The following is a 20926-nucleotide window of genomic DNA, read 5'->3' as shown; positions in this document are numbered from 1 at the left end:
TGATTTTATTATACAGATGTGATTGTATTTCACGATGTCCACAGAGGTTTCAAAAAAAGTAGGATTGCGGGCTTTCGGTTTCCGGGGACTTTTCTGAAGCTTTCCGAACATTAAGACGTTTCATGGGCCTGTAACAGGCTGCAAAGGTATATCCGAATATTTGGGCTAGCACCTTAGAGAAAGCTGCACTCGGGGGTCACCGGCTTTTTCTTTTTTTTATTTATTTATCTACATTTTACAATTTGTCCAGTAGGACATTTGGTAAAATATTATAGCTTAGTGAGTATAGTATTATAACATGTGGATGGCTACCCCCAGTAAGATACCATCTTCGAATTTGATTGATTTATTTCTTTAATCATCTCAGATAATACGTGTTTGTTAGGTTATGTCTTTTGTGAGATCTGTTGGGTGTTTCCTTTTTAATCTTGGGGGTCACCGGTGACCGGCGCGCCAAGATTTGTAGAAATACGTAATTTGAACAAATGTCAATAGTTATACATTTTTTATTATTACCATCGTTACTACAATGGTGTGATGAAATTAATGTAGTACAAAACATATAAAAATAGTTTTATTTATACCTGAAATAGAGATCTATTATGTGCGCCTCTTTTTCCGTGTTCTACTTTAACGAACAATAACCCTAAGGAACGTTTCGACTTGAAAGATGTTTGATGGCAAAGTAAATAATGCCAAATCTTGTGACGGTTCTTTAGGATTATTGCGGATCTAAATAAGTATGACCGAGGGATGGATTATGGTTCATGGTAAATCCCGGAAATTATTTAACAACGCGAAGAAACGATAAGTGAATCGCACGAAATGGTACTTGAGCACCACGGAGGTCACCGGTGACCCCAGTGAGATAAATTCATTAACGATGATTATACACCGTAATATATCTCTTGTAGGTAATATTTCAATATTATATGTATGGCATAATAAAAATTTCATCGTGGCGCCACGGCCAATCCCTGTAAAACTAGCGTGGCATTTAACGTGTTAAAATGAACATAAATATTTTTGTATAAAGAGACTCAAGGTCATAGAAGATCGCAAAGGAAGGTTTGTGTGCTCGACGGTGAGCTTGATCGCGTCAACTCAAGGTAGATTTTTGTGACAAAGGGACCATAAATTGACAGGAGAAGTAGGGACGCTCGTAGTACCAGAGCGGATTGGTTTTGGAGTACAGATTAGTTGGGTCTCTCAGGGATTTCGCAAGTTTTAGGGACAAGCTGGGAAGCGACGCAAGGTCGGTTCGAAATAAAAACAAAGACGGGCAACGAACTTGTACCGACGGAAGAAGCAATAAAAGAAATCGAGGGAAACGAAGAAAAATCGTGTTAGCGTACAGGGCGTTTCAAAACAGCTGTACAAGTTTTATACATTGAAATAAGAAAAAAATTCGTATAAACATATATTAAAACATAGCGAATGATGGCAATCAAAAAATGAATCCAAAACGGTTGTTCTTGTGTCCAAAGATTTTTATATACGAATTATGAAGAGATTAAAAATACTCTTATTAAACTGTGGATGTTTACATAAATTTATATCTTTATTTTTATAATATATAATATATAAATTTATATTTTATTTGGTTCGCTCATTAAATACTATAACGAGTACCATATTTTCCATATTTTACATACTTTTGTGTTTCTGGTGCATTCTATGCATTTTATGTGTATCTTTTCGTAAGTAATTTTCCATAAATGCGTAAACATTCGTAGACTACTATTGTAATACATTTATTATATTTATTGCGTGTAATGCATAAACCTGTAACGATTAAAGTAACCGTTCGTAAATAAAATGTCAAAGAATTCAGAAGAAAATAAATTAGGAAAGTCTCTTTATCCTGAAGATTTTGTGCATTTCTGGTATCAGATACAAAAGATACATATTTGTAACTTCTTACAGGAAACAAACATTAATAATTGCGAGGCGTGAAACTTACAGGATCACGTTTAACGGTTAACTCGCTACACTATTAAAAGAACACACTGTTAAAGCAGTATGATAAAGATATGTTTCGATACTGGGGCAAAAATCTACAATCATCCACGATGATTTGACATTGTTGCAAATGAATCTTTAGATATTTTTCTTACGCTGCTACTTATTTATAGTTTTTAGTTGTCCATAATTTTGAAAAAGAATAAAAGTCGAAAGTATAAATAAATGTTCTGGAACATTAAAGAAAGAATGGCAAAATGAGATGCATCAAAACGGATGAATTATTTGGCAACGTTTCGAAAGAACTCTTGCCATCGAGAGTACGAAAGGTCATCGGAGGTACTAATTATTTGAAATTAAGCAATACTTTTTGAGGAAATTAGCTGTAATCTTCAAATTTAACGTTTCTTAAGAAGCTTAAATAGCGAAAGATTTAAGATAATGCAAAGCACTTTTGTGCTCATTTATAAAGCCAAAATATGATACATAATTGTTTGGTAACCAAAGATTATTGCATAGTTTTTTTCCTGTTGCGATAAATGCAAATCGAACAACATTTTTGTCCAATATTTCTGAAACATTCTGTATACATCTATAGTCGAGAAACTCGCATGCTACTCGATTGAAGCCTCCGCCAGATTCCAGCAGTTGCTCCTATATTACATCCGACGTCAAGGGAAAAGGGGAAAAATAAGCCAGCGCTCATTCTTAATACACGAATAGTTTCCTTACAAAGCTAGGGTTTTAAAGCTCGAGGAAACATCTCGGATCTTCGAATCTCGCTTCGTGGAAGATTCTATGTATATCTAATCGTGCCTAAAAGCAGAAAGTCTATAACCGAGCTTAAAAAATTAAATTACGAGTAATCTGCTTTTGACGATAGACAAACTCTTTCATTCCATAATTCTTATATAAGTCGCAAGTGAATTAAATTTTTTTATAAGCGTTTTATAAAGTTATTTGAAATGTTTTGAAACGATCAAAGTTGGAAAATGTCGAATTTATTTATAAAAGATAACGACTCGATGCTCACCTCCAGCATATTTGTAAATTGTAATAAAATTACATTTTGACTAAATAAAATTTTAACAGAGAGTACGTGAAATGAAGTCGGTTTTATGTAAAATATGCGATTGTAAAATATTTTACGCGAAATAATATCCAATTATCAATTCGTCGCTTTTCGATTGTTTTTAATTTGATACTTGTTACTTCCGATATTTAATACTTTTAGCCCTCAATTACAGATAAATATTTATATCCTTAATGTATTACTGTATAGTTCTTGTTCTTAGTATTCAAACACTACCACAATGAATATTCGCTTCGCAAGGAACCAGAATGCTTTGTATAGTTATAATATTATACGTATAATGTAATAATATACTGTAAAACATATCGTCGCCCTAATTCTTAATTCTTAACTGCTCCAACTGTTCTAACTTCATTTGTTAAAAATGATGAATCCATATACGTGTATGTGTACTCACGCGTCTCATTGGTATGAAGAGTACAAATTCACAATTATTTTCCACTTAGAAAGTAAAAAACATTCGGTTCTCCTAAGTCGTGAATCGATGCAATAACATTAAACTTCATAAACTTTAAACTCAGTTTTCTCATTTTAGATAATAACGCATAAAACTGTAAAGAACTAGAACGGCGATATGTCAATGGATTCGTACAGAAATACGAATAATGCAGAAGGTTTTTTCGTAACCCGAAGGATTCCAATGAAATATTCAGTCTACGGTTCCTATTTTTCATGAAACTTGCCTCTTGACTCTCGCTAACAGAATAATTAGACAGCCAAGTGACAAGCGACAGGTGACATCGGAACTGCAACCTATTCAGATAATCGTACGAACAGTGAAATGCACAATGAAAATTGACCGAACGAACGATGCGTCAGAAGACGGGTGTCGGAAGATCGATTTCTTTATAATAATAGATTTTAACGTCACATCGACTGTACAGATGTACGTAGTTATTAGCGGCGATAACGAGGACTGGAAATATTATAGGGGCTACATTTCATTTGTGATGGTCCGTCTGGAAATAGTTGCAATTCTCAGGGTACGATTCTTTTTATATTTGCTGGAAACAAAAATACGTTTAGTCTTTTTGACTGTCATATCCGTTATTCTACCGCAGAAATTCAACACGACAAAAACGTGTATTGAAACTAATTCTAAATATTGTAACGGCCTATACACGTCTCGATGCCTCACACATACTTTAGGTATCATCGAATCAGCATCAGAAGCAACTTGTATCGATGCAGAAATCAAAATCACGTTCTAGTTAAGGCGTGTACGGATTAGCAAAATTTATTGCCAACATTACGAGGTTTGCAACATTCTCGTAAGTAAGAGATCCTCTGACAATCAATATTGTGATATTGCTGACGATATATATTGACAAACTGCATTTTCTTCATACGGTCGATATTATTGACAATACATTCAGCTTCTAAACAGCGTTTAGCGGTGTCTAATCGAAATAAAGCTCGTGCTGCCATTATTTTATCATTCATTCAAAAACCAAAAAAAGAAAAAATATGTGCCAGTGAGTGGATTTTAAGAGTGGCTCGCGTGAATTTCGCAACCTGTTCTGTCAATGTTCAATGATATTGTCGATATTGTATTAACAATACATATTGACCGTTTTCACGAACGATAACGGTGAGAGCCTCGAAATATTGAGAATAAATATTGGCAATGTGAATGCACCTTCAGGCGAACTGTACCGATTTACATTTCAATTCCATATGCATTTATTGAATTATGTACGTGCGACTTTTTTTCATTTCTCCATCTTTCACGCAATTTCAAGATTCCATCCTTCCAAATCCTCTCAGGTTTTTCGGCGGAACACTTTTCAATATCATCTTTCGTGTCGACCAAATTCCTTAAAAATCGGAACGAACTTTCCAGGCGACCCAATAGAATCGTCCATACACGAATAATCTCTACAATCATTCGACTCGTTCGTTTTTAGCTCTTTTAGTAACATGGAATTAGAAAATCTGTTTCTCTGTTTCTCGTTAACCATCTGTTTGCCCATTTCTCTTTAGTCTCTAGTTTTTTACTTTTTATAACCAATATACCTCCTATTATAGTAATAGCGGAATTGAAACCATAAACTGAGAAGAATCAGTCATGTAGAAATAAACTGAAAACCTCAATGTATCGTAATATGTTTCAACGTTCTGTAGAAGCCTTTACAAATGGCTATAGTAACGCCAAGAGCTTATTATAGCAGCTTTAAAGGAAGGATACAAGCGTATATTAACATTCAAGGTAATATATTGACATATTTGAACATTTGAGCAAATTCTTTATTTTTGTTATCCCGTTTCATAAACATTCTAACGAAATCACACATGGAATGCTGTGGTTAAACTTTTTTCGTTACACTCACTCCATAGACAATAAATGCCATTTCAGAAAAATGCATGTACTGGTATCACTTTACGATGTAATAGAATTAAAGGTATTTCTTGTAATTTACTTATTAGTATTAAAATTCCTAGTAAAATTCTTAGTATCCTATTAACCGTCCATCTACAAAAAAACTAATAAATACTAAGTGATATCTGTCTCGACACCATTCAATTTTTATCTGAAATATTTTTTCATGTAAAGTAATACAAGAATTTTTCACTAGTCAATTAAATGGATATCTTGTACACATGAAATGTTATTGTTATTACGAAGAAACTAAAATAATCATAATGTTTCATTAAATTGTTAATCAGATCCGCCGCGTCAGTTGAAAAATTAATTTTCAAAAAATCTGTCGGATGTTAATGACATGCACTACATATTTATCAGTTTTTACAGTTAATACTTGAAGAAAGAATACAAATTAAAAAATTAAAACCGAATACGTATACGAAATATGTACTGATTTACTTATTTACAATAATTGTCTTGAGAGTAATATAAACTTGTAAGAAACGTAAAACGACTTTAGAAAATAAAAAACCACAAGTATCGCAAAATGTCACGACAATTTTTAGATTGATATTACTCGTTAATAAGGAAAGAAAAAAAATATATATATATTCATCTTCTTTTTAATATGTATATTACAGTCTCCTAAACAGTATAACATTGTTTGTTTCAACTTCTTAGCAAATTCCCGTTGCTCGATTTCCACCATCGTAACATCGTACAAACTCTATAAACTGTTTTATATAAATTTAATTCGCCATTATATACGCAATGATACGCATAGTATCACAATATTATGTTATAAAACAATTTAACCGCGTAATGTACAAACGATAATTCGTGCATCTTTATATTTGTCAGGTTAGAAAAAAATATAATGATCTACTTACAAGCAATACAGAGTAAACGAAAGAAAGCGTCAGTCAGCGCACCTATTATGCGTGCGATTGGTTTCACATTTTTAAGCCCAATACGGACAAGCAATGCGATGTTACACCGGTCCTTATTCTATTTTCTTCCATAAACCGGAAATATCCGAAGTAATCTGAAACTTTGACGTATTAATACGTATTACGAGCATGTTGAAAAAGAATCAGAAGTTAAAAAATAATTGAAATAGTTAAAAATTACGTTAGAAAACAATACAAAGGCAGCAAGAAATTTGCCAAGATGTTATTTGCTGTAAACACGAGTAATGATCGAATTGATATACTATTGAATATTCTTGCAAATGCGTATTCTTATAGAATGCAAGTAAAGAAATGAAATCTGTAAAATGCGATTAGGAGATTATAGAAACGTATTATTTATTTTACACTTTTTGTACAACGCATATGTATATTTTACATATTTATGTTTAATAATATACGCACAAACGTGTTGCATATTTGGCGTGCGTACATGACGTATCACGTATTTCACTAAATTCAATTTATCATGACTATGTAAGGTAAATAATAATATGTAATCAACGTTAATATAAAGCTGGATATTTAATTACGGATTGTTGATTTAGCGTTAGGTGTAATGGTTTGCCCCTCGAATTAAAGCAATTCAGTCTAAATAAGCTTATCGCATGTTTGCCTATTACGTTTTAGATTTTTGTGCAAATACCTCATATTGGAAAATGTAAATGAGCATTACATTTTGCGCGCAAATATCATGGTATAACAAATATAAATTATTATAACGAATACTGTAACATATTGCAATAATCGTGAGGCTTGTAACAAAAACGACCGATATCAAATTTTTCTGCTTTCTAAACAATATCGTATTTTAATAGTCAACAGCAAGACTCAACGTAGTACGATCGGTATTATAAAAGATGATCTCTCGAAATAATTTCTTGTCGAATGAAAATTAACCATCCCTGTAAAAGCGATCTTTATCATAGTTTAATTAGAGACAATTTTTTTGAGATGTATTCGAGATACATTCGCAGTAATTGTGTAATATGACGAATATTTTGTTTAAAAAAAATATCAATGCGTTTTTCTTTTTTGAAGAAAGATATGGTGATATGCAGAAAGACATAGGTGAGAATCGATTTGATTATGTACCTCCCTTTTTCAAATGAAAAAGTATATCGTTAAAAATCGCAAATAATATTCGATATTTTAACTTACATCAAACATATTACTGGCACACATTTCCTTCAAAAGAAATATCTCTCTACCTAATTAAGAGCAGAGCATGTTATCTAACTTTGCCTTTGCTATAAACAGAATGACGCAAGAAATTAAGTTGTACAACAGAAACTGTACATATCTAGATAAAGCTAACTGCACGTAAAAAAACAGCACAAAAATACAAAAAGGTAGTACCGACATATTTATCGAACAAAGAGCGAACTACCTACATGTTAAGAACTTGGATGAACTGGCGATCATTTTTGTAAATCCTAAGAAGCATTCACAGTGCCGTTCTTTTAACGAAATTTTCAAATCGTCGTGGAACGGAAAACGCAGTACAATATGAAAGTTCCTACCTTTCGTAATCCTTCCTTTTATTCGATTCCTCGTTATTTCATTTTTGTCCCTCTGATAGCCTGTCTTTGTTTAACGGGTAAATTTATTTCAAGCAGACCAAGAAAACTCGCTCTCCTCTCCATCTCCATGAAATCATTTTCTTTTTTACCGCCTTTTTCGTCCCTTGCGAACGTTGCTCGCTTTGACTTGCAACACTACACAGTCTTGAGAATCCAGCAACGAGGATAATGTTCTCGACGTTCAAGCTGGAAGAACTAGAACCTATATCAGTGCTGGTGAATATGAGCAACGCGTTCACGGAATACAATTCGAAGCTTTTCGCCTATGTTGAACGAAGGTGAGTTATACATAATGTTTCATGTAGGTCAAAATATAAGAAAATGACATATAAACATTTGTATGTCGTTGGAAACATCGTTAAAGACATATAACAAAAAAACGATATACGAGGAAAGAGTATGAATGGATGACGAATATTTACATCTAGTAACAGTCGGAATATATCATAATACTTTGACGACTTCAACTTCACAAGTAACAACCGAGAACTTCAAAGAGTAATAAATTTAATTTTTTTCCGCTGCAAATCTCGTATTGGCAGATATGGTGAACATTTTTAAATGTAGTTGTAGTTGGAGTTGAAGTATTGCGATCCCTTCCGACTACCACCACTAGATGCAAATATTATATACAGGTTGGTTGGTAACTGGTTGTACAAACGGAAAGGGGATGATTCTACGCGAAAAAAGAAGTCGAAAATATAGAATAAAAATTTTTCGTTTGAGGCTTTGTTTTCGAGAAAATCGACTTTGAATTTTCGCTCGGTACACGTGCACTTTATCACGTCTCGTTATAACGGAGCTCACTGTAGATCGTTGTCTCGATGAAAAAATTAAAAAAAAAAAATTTTTTTTAAATTTTTATTCTATATTTTCGACTTCTTTTTTCGCGTAGAATCACCCCCTTTCCGCTTGTACCACTAGTTACCAACCACCCTGTATATATATAACAAAGATATTTTTTCTGTTTGTTATAGTTCTTTAATAATGCTCTAAATGACACACGTGTTGGTATCACTCCTTTTCTTTATCCTGGCCTGTAAAATATACTGACAACGTTTGGCCAGAAAAGACTATACTATACCCTGTAGCAAGCAGTCCGGGGGATGACGCGAAAATATATCAAGCTCGATTCGTATATTTATAAAACAGATCGTCTCCCAACATAATCTGTTGGCTTCGCAACATCATAAATATAGTGTCCACGTGGCTGGCGTTTCATTAAGTTTCCAATTATGTACAACTCACAAAAGTATTCGAACATTTATCAGAAAATTTATTTTATGAATACGTCGTGTATATAGGGCACGACTATCGTCATTACAATGGCAAAATTTGAAACTAGTCAGGAAATGTATATACAAGTTACACGATGTTTATCGCCAATAAACACTTAGTGGAAAATTAGTATACAGCATAAATAGTAATTTTTATTAAGACATATGTAATTGTGTGCGCTACACCGGATCAGCCGCACAGTAGTAATACACATGTATGTGCGTGAGTATGTGCGTGCGCAGCGTCTCGTAGAACAAAAGAATGTCACTGTTTTGTACGCATAGTAAAAGTGAGACTAGGAGAGTGCTGAAACGCGTGCGATGGGTATCTATGAATATCTTGTAAATCACATATTAACCCCTTAACCTACGGTTTACGTTACGAGAATTTCGGGCCGAAAACGTAAACAAGCTATTATATATTATATAATATATGGCCCGATCATCGTACTACTTACACCGTAGTTGTAGGTTAAATAAATACAAAACCATGTTATTATGATCTCTATGTGTAATGAAAGTGTTCCTTCCCTTATTTATTTCGGCAATTACGATCCACAATTCTCAACTGTTCTCTAATACGATACTTTTATGTATATTCTGCTGATATACACGGTGCAGCAAAAGCATAACGAGACCAGAAAAAAGTAAAGTACATGGACGCACAAAAGATGACGCTTTTTTATTTACTTCTTTTCAAATAATTTCCGACGGACTCGCTTATGATATTCACATAATAGCTTAGAAATCTTCGAAAATTCTTTTAACTTAGTTACGTTTAATTTCGTTGTAACAATTTCGATGTAACAATCAGATCTCCATCGAATGCGATAACAAGAGTTTTAATTCCAATTTTAATTTTCGAAAGAGAAGCAGTTATCTGAAGCCAAATCGGGAGAGTAAGGACAATAATGAAGTATAAGAATTTCATTTTATCGTTATACTGATTGGCGTTCTTGCAGACGCGTTAATATCGCGTTGTAATCGTCAACAAGTAAGACTTTCATCTTGAATTTTAAAGAACTTTTAAGCAAATCATTGTATCATTATTAAAGAAAGTATTATATCATTCTTGAGGGAATCAATCATTGTCACAACTAATTTGGAGTTTGACATCGTTTCTACCTGTCCGCTTCAAGTATCTTCTTCGTCATCGCCCTTATCATTTGAAAACATTTTTACCAACGAAATAGCTGTGCACGAGGCAATCTTCACCTTAAGCTAAAATCACGTGTAACTTGATAATGATTTTTTCACTTTTACGCAAAACTTGATGTTACAACATCCCTTCGTTGTAAAAATTCCAACACGTAAAAATATGAGTCGTTAGATGAAAAAATATTGATTGACATTTATACGGAGAATTTGGATTACACTGTAACAAACGTGTTAAAAGTATTCGTGAAACATTATCGTCGCTAAACGCGCGAGCAGTGATTTAACCTTGTCATACCGTATATTAAGATATAACAGTAGCAGCTACGAGAATGTTAATTTTTATTGCCTTAATAAAGAAAACTATGTAGTACCACGTTGTTAAGTAAAGGACTGGTATAAGAAGGACTAGCATAAACAGTAGACGACTCGGCGAGAGTAAGTTGCAGGCACACGTGTTTTGCTAGAGGCACTTAATCCACTTTTTTTCGATGATAATATAGAGTGCGATCGAATAATACGTACAACAATGTATATACGGGGGCAAAGTGGTTCCTTATGAAAAACTATGAATAAAATTTTGTCATTTATCGCTTGGTGTCTGACAAAATTGAATTTCAAAATTTGTCAAGCATATGATATACTTATACTTGGCTAAATACCGTCTAGGTATATGTAAACGATTAATAGAAGCTCGTTATACGTGCGAAAATAAGTCAAACGTAGAATAAAGTTTCCCCATTTAAAACTTCAGTTTCAAAAAAATAGAGTTTGAGCATATTTAGTTAAGAATTAACGCAATACACTATTGTGCTAAGTTAAAAGGGCGACTCTCCAACTTTCGCTTAAATAAAGTGATTTTAGTGCTGTCAAGTAGCACGAAAATATTTTTTAGTTTATATATATTATATATATTACAGTTTATATTTATATAAATAATTTATATATAGTTGCATTTCAACTGAATATATAACGATTGATATTTCGGAGGCATGTGAAATCGATGCCTGGTCGCTAAATACTAAAAGTCATTTTTGCCAAAATTACCTTTCGGCCAGATAGGCGTATTTCAATTAACACGGCAATACGCGCGTACGATAAAGAGGATGTTAAAAATGATCGTTTTCGGACATCCTGACGAACGAAACGAAAAATGTTATTAGCATTTATTCGAAATGCGATGAGAAAGTGCGTATTACGCTTAATCTTCATTTTCTTCAAATTCCGAGCCCACAGAGCAATTACAGAATAATTATTCATCTGTTTCGACGCGATGATACTTCAGAAATTCTGCTGACAAATCAATTAAAGTTTGAAATCGGGCAAATCTGAAGTACCAGCAGATTGTTGCTACTTGAGAACAATGGGCAACAAGAATCTTGTGATACTTTGCGTTTGCTCGATTCGAAACTTCCATCGATTTACCAGTAGAACCTCTTCAGAATTATTTCGTGGATGGATTAATATCCAAGATGACGAAGATTAAGTGTCACGCGTGGATAAATTTGACCGCCACATTTTCATCTTTCCATTCATTTTTTCAACTTTCCTATCGCATTTCGGATAAAAGCTAATAGCATTTTTCGTTCCTTGACACATTTTCCACTCATTTTCGCGCGTTGCATCACACGCCATAACGATGTTCGAGTATGCTTGATTAAAATTTTCAAATTCGATTTGCTCGATTTCAAAACGAAGCGTCGTATGAACAAATTTTACTGTGTATTATCCTTTTATTTTTTCGCAAGGAATCACTTCACTTATACGCGTTATTCGGCCGCACTCTGTACGATTATAAAGTAATTTCTCCGTTTCGATTTCTCTTGTCACACATGATGTATACGAACCTCCCGTGTCCGAAAGATCTGCATAGACGAGGCACAGATCGATACGATCAAGGATACGATCTGTTTCCACGAAGGACCGTGCTTTCCCCGCGTCGATAGCGCGCGTCAGAAGAAGAAAATTATGTTTATCGCCTTAAAACGGTTCAGTATTTCGCAGTGTCCCCACTTCAGAAAATAAAAAAGACCTGTGAGCTGAATTCGACGTCGTGGTTATTAAGGCAACGATCCATTTTAATAATTAATATGTCTCGTTCGCGCCCATGTTCGTCTTGTTCTCCTTTACCGAACGAAGTAAGGTAACTACCTCGACGAAATTGACCGAAACATCGAATAGGTACTTGCGGAAAAGCGCATCGAATAATTATTAGCCTTTGACTCGGCGTAATTTCAACGGAGACGAAGATCGTCAATTATCATCGTTAACCCACTTATTTAAGCGATTATACTTTGCGCATGTTGGCAATTTACCGAATACATTACTACGATAACATATCCCGATATGAACCTTCTTTTTATGTTCACTAAGTATATTATCGAGACAAAATTTCAATCCATTTGCCTTCACGATTATGCATGATCGCGTTAAATAAATAAGTATAAATAACGATAGATAATTAGCGAGAGATTTAATACACGTATTGAATTCACGAGAATCGTTGTTAACGATTTGTTGTTACTAAACCCAAAGAAAAATTTATCAAAAATACATTTTAAGAAAATACTATTTACATCGGTTTTGGAACTGAAATCTTTGGAACAAATTACAGAAAGCACATTATCCTGCATTTCTCTTTATTTTATTTTCCCAGCTTTAATTACGTTAATTATTTTAATCAATGCAAACTGCTTTATGTACAAGATGATCCAGTCAAATAAACTTTAAAATATTCAAAAAGTTGATATGTAATAATTTTCGATTATTTTACTTAATTATTTACTTATGTAATTACTTAATTATCTCCAATTTACCTTACTTAGTTATCTACTTATTGTATAGAATCATTCGATTCTATGAGGTGCGTGAAGACAAATGAGAAGAATGTAGCAGTATACGTGTATGTATTACTATATGGGCATACGTGTACTTTATATGTACACACGTACACTCTAGTTCGTAAGAATTGAAAGAAAATGAGGTAAATCGAAAAAAATATTAGGGACTTTTTAAAGTAAATTATTATCTCGAATGATGTGGAACTACAGACTATGAAGAATCCCATGTTACACGTAATAGGAATCTCGTTAAATAATGAATTGAAGTTCATTTCTCTTTTAATTTTGTCATTTATATTATTAAATTTCCTATTTGTATATATATTTGTTATTCTTTGATTCCATATTTTTTGCAAATAATTTCTAACAAAAAATCTAACCAATTTCTAAAATTAAAATCAATCTAAAATTTTCTCAATAAGTTTAAATCAAAAGATTATGGGGTTTGATATATCATCTTCGATTCGTTATTTTTCTATGATTCGTGCAAATAACTATACAAGTCTTTTTACCATACATTTTGCATAATTATCTTGTAGAAATATGTACATAATTCTGCTCAATTAATCTGTTTCGCTAATCTAAATCAATTGTTATGTTTTGCTACGAGACTAAGTATTCCAAGCCCCAATATTTGTCAAGGGAAGTGTATATCGTATATGTACATTGTTAACTTTTTGATAATTTTCGTGATAAAGAGACTCTGGTATAAAGCATAATACAGTAATTGTCAAGGATAGTTTTGTTAGACTAAACGATAGTGTGTCGCCACTTTTACGATATGAGGAATAATCAATGATCATGCTTCTCATCATCATAGTTCTTATCGAAACTATCAAACTCATTTGCTACTATAATACTGATGCTTCTTTATGTCTGAGGATCACGCAGGGCGCAATCTCGATTAAGTTAAACAACAAGTGGGAGTATAAACTAGTGGGAGTATAACTCCGTCTAAGTTTTATGCTGTATAAGTTTTTAAATGCAAACCGTCGTCGACTAGCACGGAATAAAGTTGCGTTGCTTTGTATCGCGTGTGTTTAAGCGTTGGTTAACACCTACAGAAGTCGAGTTAAAGTCTCTCTTCGAATCGACAATTAACCCTACACAATCCGTGAATCGGCATAAATTCTATTCGAGAAATTCCTAAATCGCTTAGTTGCCGCATTGCCAATGGGTCTTTTTACCCACACAGCCGTAACTGTTAGAACGCCTGTAGGTATTTAGTACAAATTGGATTAGTATATCACTGCTTTCCTTTTCTATTCCTATTTAGAATTTTCATCATATTCATCTTAATATAAAATATTAAATATAAAGTACGATACTTCAGAGCTGTTTCGATAAATATAATGTGCTTTTCTTAAATATATATCTCCTATATATACTTCGCAATTTGTCATTAGATATTAGACACATTGTTTGAAATGTGGTAAAATAGCACGACGTCGATGTTACCAAATAGGTAAATGAAGCAATGAGTAAATATCCTAATACATACAGTCAACAGTGTACATTAGATAACACATCTAAATTTATCCCAACACGATTTTACGATACGTGTACGTGCTAGTGTTTCCGATTAAATCAACTTTGGTTATTCTCGAAACCCGCTAATTAGTAACGTCGTGTAGTAGCTTTATAGCATATCATTATGCACATTTACAAGGTCTCACTAATATCCGAAAGAAACGCGTCTAATGACTTACCGATTTTGCATCGAAGTCGTCTGCGTCCAAAAATTCCACGATTTCGCAATAAATTCGCCTGGAAATCCTTCAACTTACCAACAGCGTCTACAACTCTTAGCAGTTTTTCTCCGTTTTTCTCCGTTTTTAGCGAGTTTATCTCCGTCGTCTTTCTGCAATGACTCTCCGATTTCTCATTGCATTTTTTCGTTCACGAAGCGTTAGCCTCTTGCGGTTCCTTGCTTTCTCGTCAGGTTTGTCCTGCTTGTAGCTCGCTGATCGCACGTTAGGTTCGCTCATGCATCCCGTTAATCGACGACTATGTTCCACAGATAATACTCCTCACCAGCCTCTCGCGCTCCTTCTTCAAGATCAAATTCCACATACACGGTCCGACCAAAAAGTTCGGGGATGTCATTTGCGAAACGCGATAAATGAGACTTTAGGATCTGAATGTTGGAAGGTTGGAAGGACCATGTTTCATTGTTTATTCCTTATTTAACCTCTTAGGTACAAACGATAGTAAACGTGTATGACGGATAATGGTGTTCTCTACGCAAGCACGTTGGAATGAAGTTTTTGATAACTAAATTATAATTTTTCTTAAAAGTATGATGCGTATACTTAAACTTTAATAATTTACTTTAATAATTAATAATACAATTGAGTGTGATATATTTTAAAGCACGGTACGACACATAGACCCACGTCACAATTTTCACACTCATAGCGTGATAGTGTTTTCAAATTGCTCTTCGTGTTCCTATTTTGAAGCGACATTTTGTATATTTATTTTAACGAGAAGCAACGATTGATACTTGACACTGGCGTATCAAAAACAAAGACTATATATTCTGTCTGTATATTGTTAACACCGTTATAAAACGTAGCGGGGGCACAAAAAGTGTGAAGCAAGACAAATGAAAAGATGGATTGAGCCACTATAGTGGCGCATCGTACATAAGAGGTTAAACAACAGAGAGCATGTGACAATTCGTTGGAGCTTTTGGCCCGAATTTCTTCGGCTTCCCGCAAACCACCGCATTCACCAGAATTTGTTTCTAGCAGATCATTTCTTTTTCCCCTGCCTTAACACTTTGACTGCCACGCCGAAATCACATGTTTCGCTCAGGACGAAAGTGCTTTAACACAGTGCACCGTTAGATGCAAGATTTGTTCTCATTTTTTTTTTCCTATTGACGTTCTAATAAAAATGTTTAATTGTTCAATGGGGCACTTTTTATTTCAAAGTATCTTCTATTTTTCGGTTATATTCAAAATGCCCTAACTGTCAATTTTCATTCAATTTGTACAATTGTAAGAAGTTCAAGCGCTCTGGCCACCAATGACCACCATGGCAGTCAAAGTGAAAAGCTCGTTTCGTCACATGAGAGGAAGTCATTGCCAAATCGATGAAAGTGCTAAACTCACTTTCAGAGTCGACGTAGCAAGCGGCTATCGAAAACTGGGAAAGAAGATTTCAAAGGTGTAAGTATAGCGAACGAGATTATTTAAAAAGACGTTCCTTGTAAATATTTGTAAAGTCTTGGAACTTTTTGATCAGGCATTGTATATGTATAAGCGTTGGCCAAAAAATTTTTTCGTTTTTGTCAGTAGATGACAATGATGTCGCTTCGAGTGCCAACGTCTTTCTTTGTTTTTGCAAATGCATAACATATGTCTGAAAGCTTATGTATCAACCTTTCTTATAAAAGAAACTATCAAGAGTAATACAGTTTATCACTTGTTGTAAAAGATTAAAAACACATTTTCGTCATATTACGTTTATCGTATCGTTTTCTCGTAAGTTTGTTTATTCCGAGCCTTACAAAATTCTCTCAAAGGGAAAAAATTGGCGAATTTGGAGGCTCGTAAAACGCATGTGGAGAAGTTTTTCGAACGTAAAACTGGGAAATTTTTCAAGGATGGTACTATGAAGTTAGCTAAAAGCTGACAGAAAATAACAATAGAATAGTAGAAAATAGTTACGATATAATTGTAGTTATAAATATAAAAGGCTTTTGGACAACCTAGCTTATCAAGCTGAATTAAATCCAATAGCGAAAATTCGCTTCACAGAGTTCGAATATCACCTAACTGACGTACGTCTTAGCTATCATTTTTTTTTGTATTGTTAAAGTAAGACATCTGTAGTTACATGTAGAACTACATACATAGTTTCTATTTCGGTGTGTCATCATTTTTTTTAAAGAAAAATAACGCCATCTATAGATAACACAAGAAGCAGACAAAATTTTGCACCTGTATCAAAGACAAAATTTAATATCCCATATGAAGGTAGATCAATCGACCAATTCGTTGTCAGCATGGCCGGTTGTTAAGTCATATCTGATGGACATTGCAATTTAATCTGGTTATCCAGATACACTCGAAGTTCCAGGAAAAGCAGATCAACAAAAAAACAGTGGCGTGCGACGATTTGCGTCATGCTCGATTGCTAATGAGCGAATGATGACTCTTGGGTTCGAGTGGTGAGGAAATTGCGTGGCATACAGGGCATTCGTGCAAGTAATGAAACAAACTGAAGTGAAACGTGGCGCAGCCAGATAATGCTAGATAACCGGTGAAAATAAATAGGTGACAGATATCTTTGGAATTGCCAAACGACTACTTATCGCGTGTAACGATCGCACGTGTAACGATATTACGTGTAACGATCGCATAGTTTTATTGTTTCTTTCCGTAAAATTTAGTACTTTAAAGATTGTCGATAAATTGCGAAAACGAAAGATTGCGTGAAAATACAAACACGTTTCAACGATAGAAATATATACCTGTTTCAATTCGATCTTCGTTACCAATATAGTACCTGCATCTCTAATACACATACCATATATGTCAAAAGTTTTGATACTTTATCCGGCACTTGGATGTCCAATTCGAATATTCAGAATACATTGAAACAAAGAGATTCATATACGACTACAATAAACATTCGCACGTGCACATCATGAAACAAGATAAACTGAACAGACCAGAGAAATATAATTCTATCGAATGCTTCTTGTTCGAAGAAGCGCAGTTGAGAATTTGTATAAACGATGAGACTGACATTTTAATCTGGGTCTTTTTATTTATCTTTAATTTTTATTTACTATTTCTAGATTTATTTTCTTCTAAATTTGTTACACTAGACAGTACGCACAGCGATATAATGTCATTAAATATTGACACATTGACTGTCAAATGTAAATTAACTCATACATATATAAATTTACATAAATGTAAATAAATGTAAATAATGAAATTTAAAACATGACTTTTTATTGGAAGAAATGACAGGAATCAATAAAAAAACTTTACCAAATAAATTTTACAACAATTTTACGATAATCGATAAAAAGATATGCGAAATAAAACGTTGTCTTTCGTCTAATTTGCGATTCTTCAATATCATAAGATTTATGTAATAAGAAAATCTGATGATTCTAAAGTGTATTTTGTTTAATTATCATAACGTAATTTTAAAGTCATTCAATGTCGTCATAAACAAGCCCATGAATATTTATTGCAACATAGTTCTTTATCACCATTCACGTTTATTGCCGAAAAGTTTCTAGAATAAGGTTATGATATGAACAATCCATCATAAATCTAATCTATTATACAGGGTGGTTGGTAACTGGTGGTACAAGCGAAAAGGGGGCGATTCTACACAAAAAAAGAAGTCGAAAATATAGAATAAAATTTTTTTTTAATTTTTTTTTTTTTAATTTTTCCATCGAGACAACGATCTACAGTGAGATCCGCTATAACGAGATGTGATAAAGTGCACGCGTACCGAGCGAAAATTCAAAGTCGATTTTCTCGAAAACAAAGCCTCAAACGAAAAATTTTTATTCTATATTTTCGACTTCTTTTTTCGCGTGGAATCACCCCCTTTCCGCTTGTACCACCAGTTACCAACTACCCTGTATATTGAATACCTAAGAGCTAATGGCTCTTGCATATGTATAGCTAGTTTCTCGATATGATGCTACGAAAACTTGTTAAAATTACTATTGTATAATTGTATATAATTGTCAGTTACTATACAGCGATCTTTGGGCAGAAGAGAGAAAAAAGAATATATTAATATATATATTGAATATTTCACAAAAATAAGTATTTCGATCAATAGCAGAATAACGACAAACTTAAATAAACTTAGCGGAAATTTAATACACAGGGTATCAACCTGTACAACAAAGCACAAGCCGGAAGCAGATGAATCTACATACAAAAGTTAGTGGAAAATGTAGAGTGACACTTTTTCGTACAGTGTTCCATTTTCGACAAAATCGAGATTTAAAGTCAAGTATGTGGTATTCGAATATGGCTAATTTCGGACACGGCAAGAATAGATAATCGCCAGGAATTTATCTTACGTGTTAATGTAAGTCGGAAGCGCACAACAAAGTTTTTTCACAAAAGGCTTCGTTTCTTAGAAAAATAAATGAAAAACTTGATCATAGGCGTCTACTAGGACTAGTACCTACCTAGTTTACTTTTTTGAAACTCAAAACCTTAAACGAGGCAATGTCGTTCCGCATTTTTCATCCATTTATGCATTTAGAATAACTTCCTACTGATTCCCTGCTCATACCTAGTTGATAATTAGCCAAATTCGAGTATACTTGACAAATTTTCAAACTCGATTTTCTCGACAACAGAACCTCGGACAAAAAGATATCGCTTTGCATTTCTGGTTTATTTTTTCATACAAATCCACCTCCTTTCTGCCTTATGGTATTATATTAAATATAGTGTTATAATTAAATAAAGTGTTTATTAAACATAAAATTAAGCATACAGAGAGAGAGAGAGAGAGAGAGATTATATATTTCATATATTAATTTATTCTAAATATATCACATGTATATACATTGCATACATATTCAGATTTATACGACATTGACATTAATACACAGATATTCAGATTCATGCCAACTTTAATGAATTAATTATTTGTCTATTGAAGAAAATTATGTGTTTTACAGCAGATTAATATCGTAACTTTAGTATGAGAGGGATTTATATTATTTGAGATATCGAGGAATGATTCAACTTGTTACATTACATAATCCATAATGGTAGTTCGTTGTATAATTGTTGCAATAGAAATTAAACAAAACCGTTCAGTTTCTCATGACACACAGATTTTTTCGCTTCAATTTCATTCATATTGTATAAATTGCATAGATCCTGTGCAACTAGATCGAAAGATTAAAATGAATACCAATTTTGAATGTTGAATAACTTGGAAATACTTTGAATAATTTTGCTCAGATTTTTAAGTTTCATAATTCTATATTCTGAATGACATTTCGTGTAATATTCAATTCGGGCAAATATTCACGCACCATCTTTAGCCTCGATAAAAAGCCAGCTCCAAAAGTAAACTTTCATAGTCACCAAAATCAAGATCATAAACTAGAAAAATCATATTCAAGGAAAAATAAAACAAATAAAAATTACAAGAAAATATATGTAATGGATACATCCGGACGTTCGAAACTGAACGGAAACAAGAAATCGCAAATCTACAAGGCCATAATCGAACATATCTGAGAGTACAGACTGCAAATTTGAAGCACGTCTACCAAGGTCGAATATTTAATACGAGAAACATTAAAAATACCTACAGTTGAAAGGGAAATTACAAACCGTGCCAATGCTCAACTTAGCAGAATAAAAAAACACGTATGACTAAAAACTACTACTCAAACATCCCCAAAAGACTCAACAGAAAACGTCCGGCTGATTTACTCATGCTTCGTCAATAATACGCATCAATATGCAGGACACTGATTCATTCTAGATAAATCTAGCGGAATCGACCAATGGAATACATCCAATTTAAAGAAATGTGATTAATTGAGCTAGACAATGAGGAACATTTGTAAAACAGATGTAAAAAGAATGTTTATTTAACAGAAGCTAATAAGTGAGATATTCAAGAAAATGATTTGAATAATTTGCATCAGAATCTTAG

The sequence above is a fragment of the Bombus vosnesenskii genome, unplaced genomic scaffold (genome assembly GCF_011952255.1).
Source record: "Bombus vosnesenskii isolate JDL3184/JDL3185 unplaced genomic scaffold, Bvos_JDL3184-5_v1.1 scf7180000013304, whole genome shotgun sequence".
NCBI lineage: Eukaryota > Metazoa > Arthropoda > Insecta > Hymenoptera > Apidae > Bombus > Bombus vosnesenskii.
Note: the sequence above shows the minus strand (reverse complement) of the source record.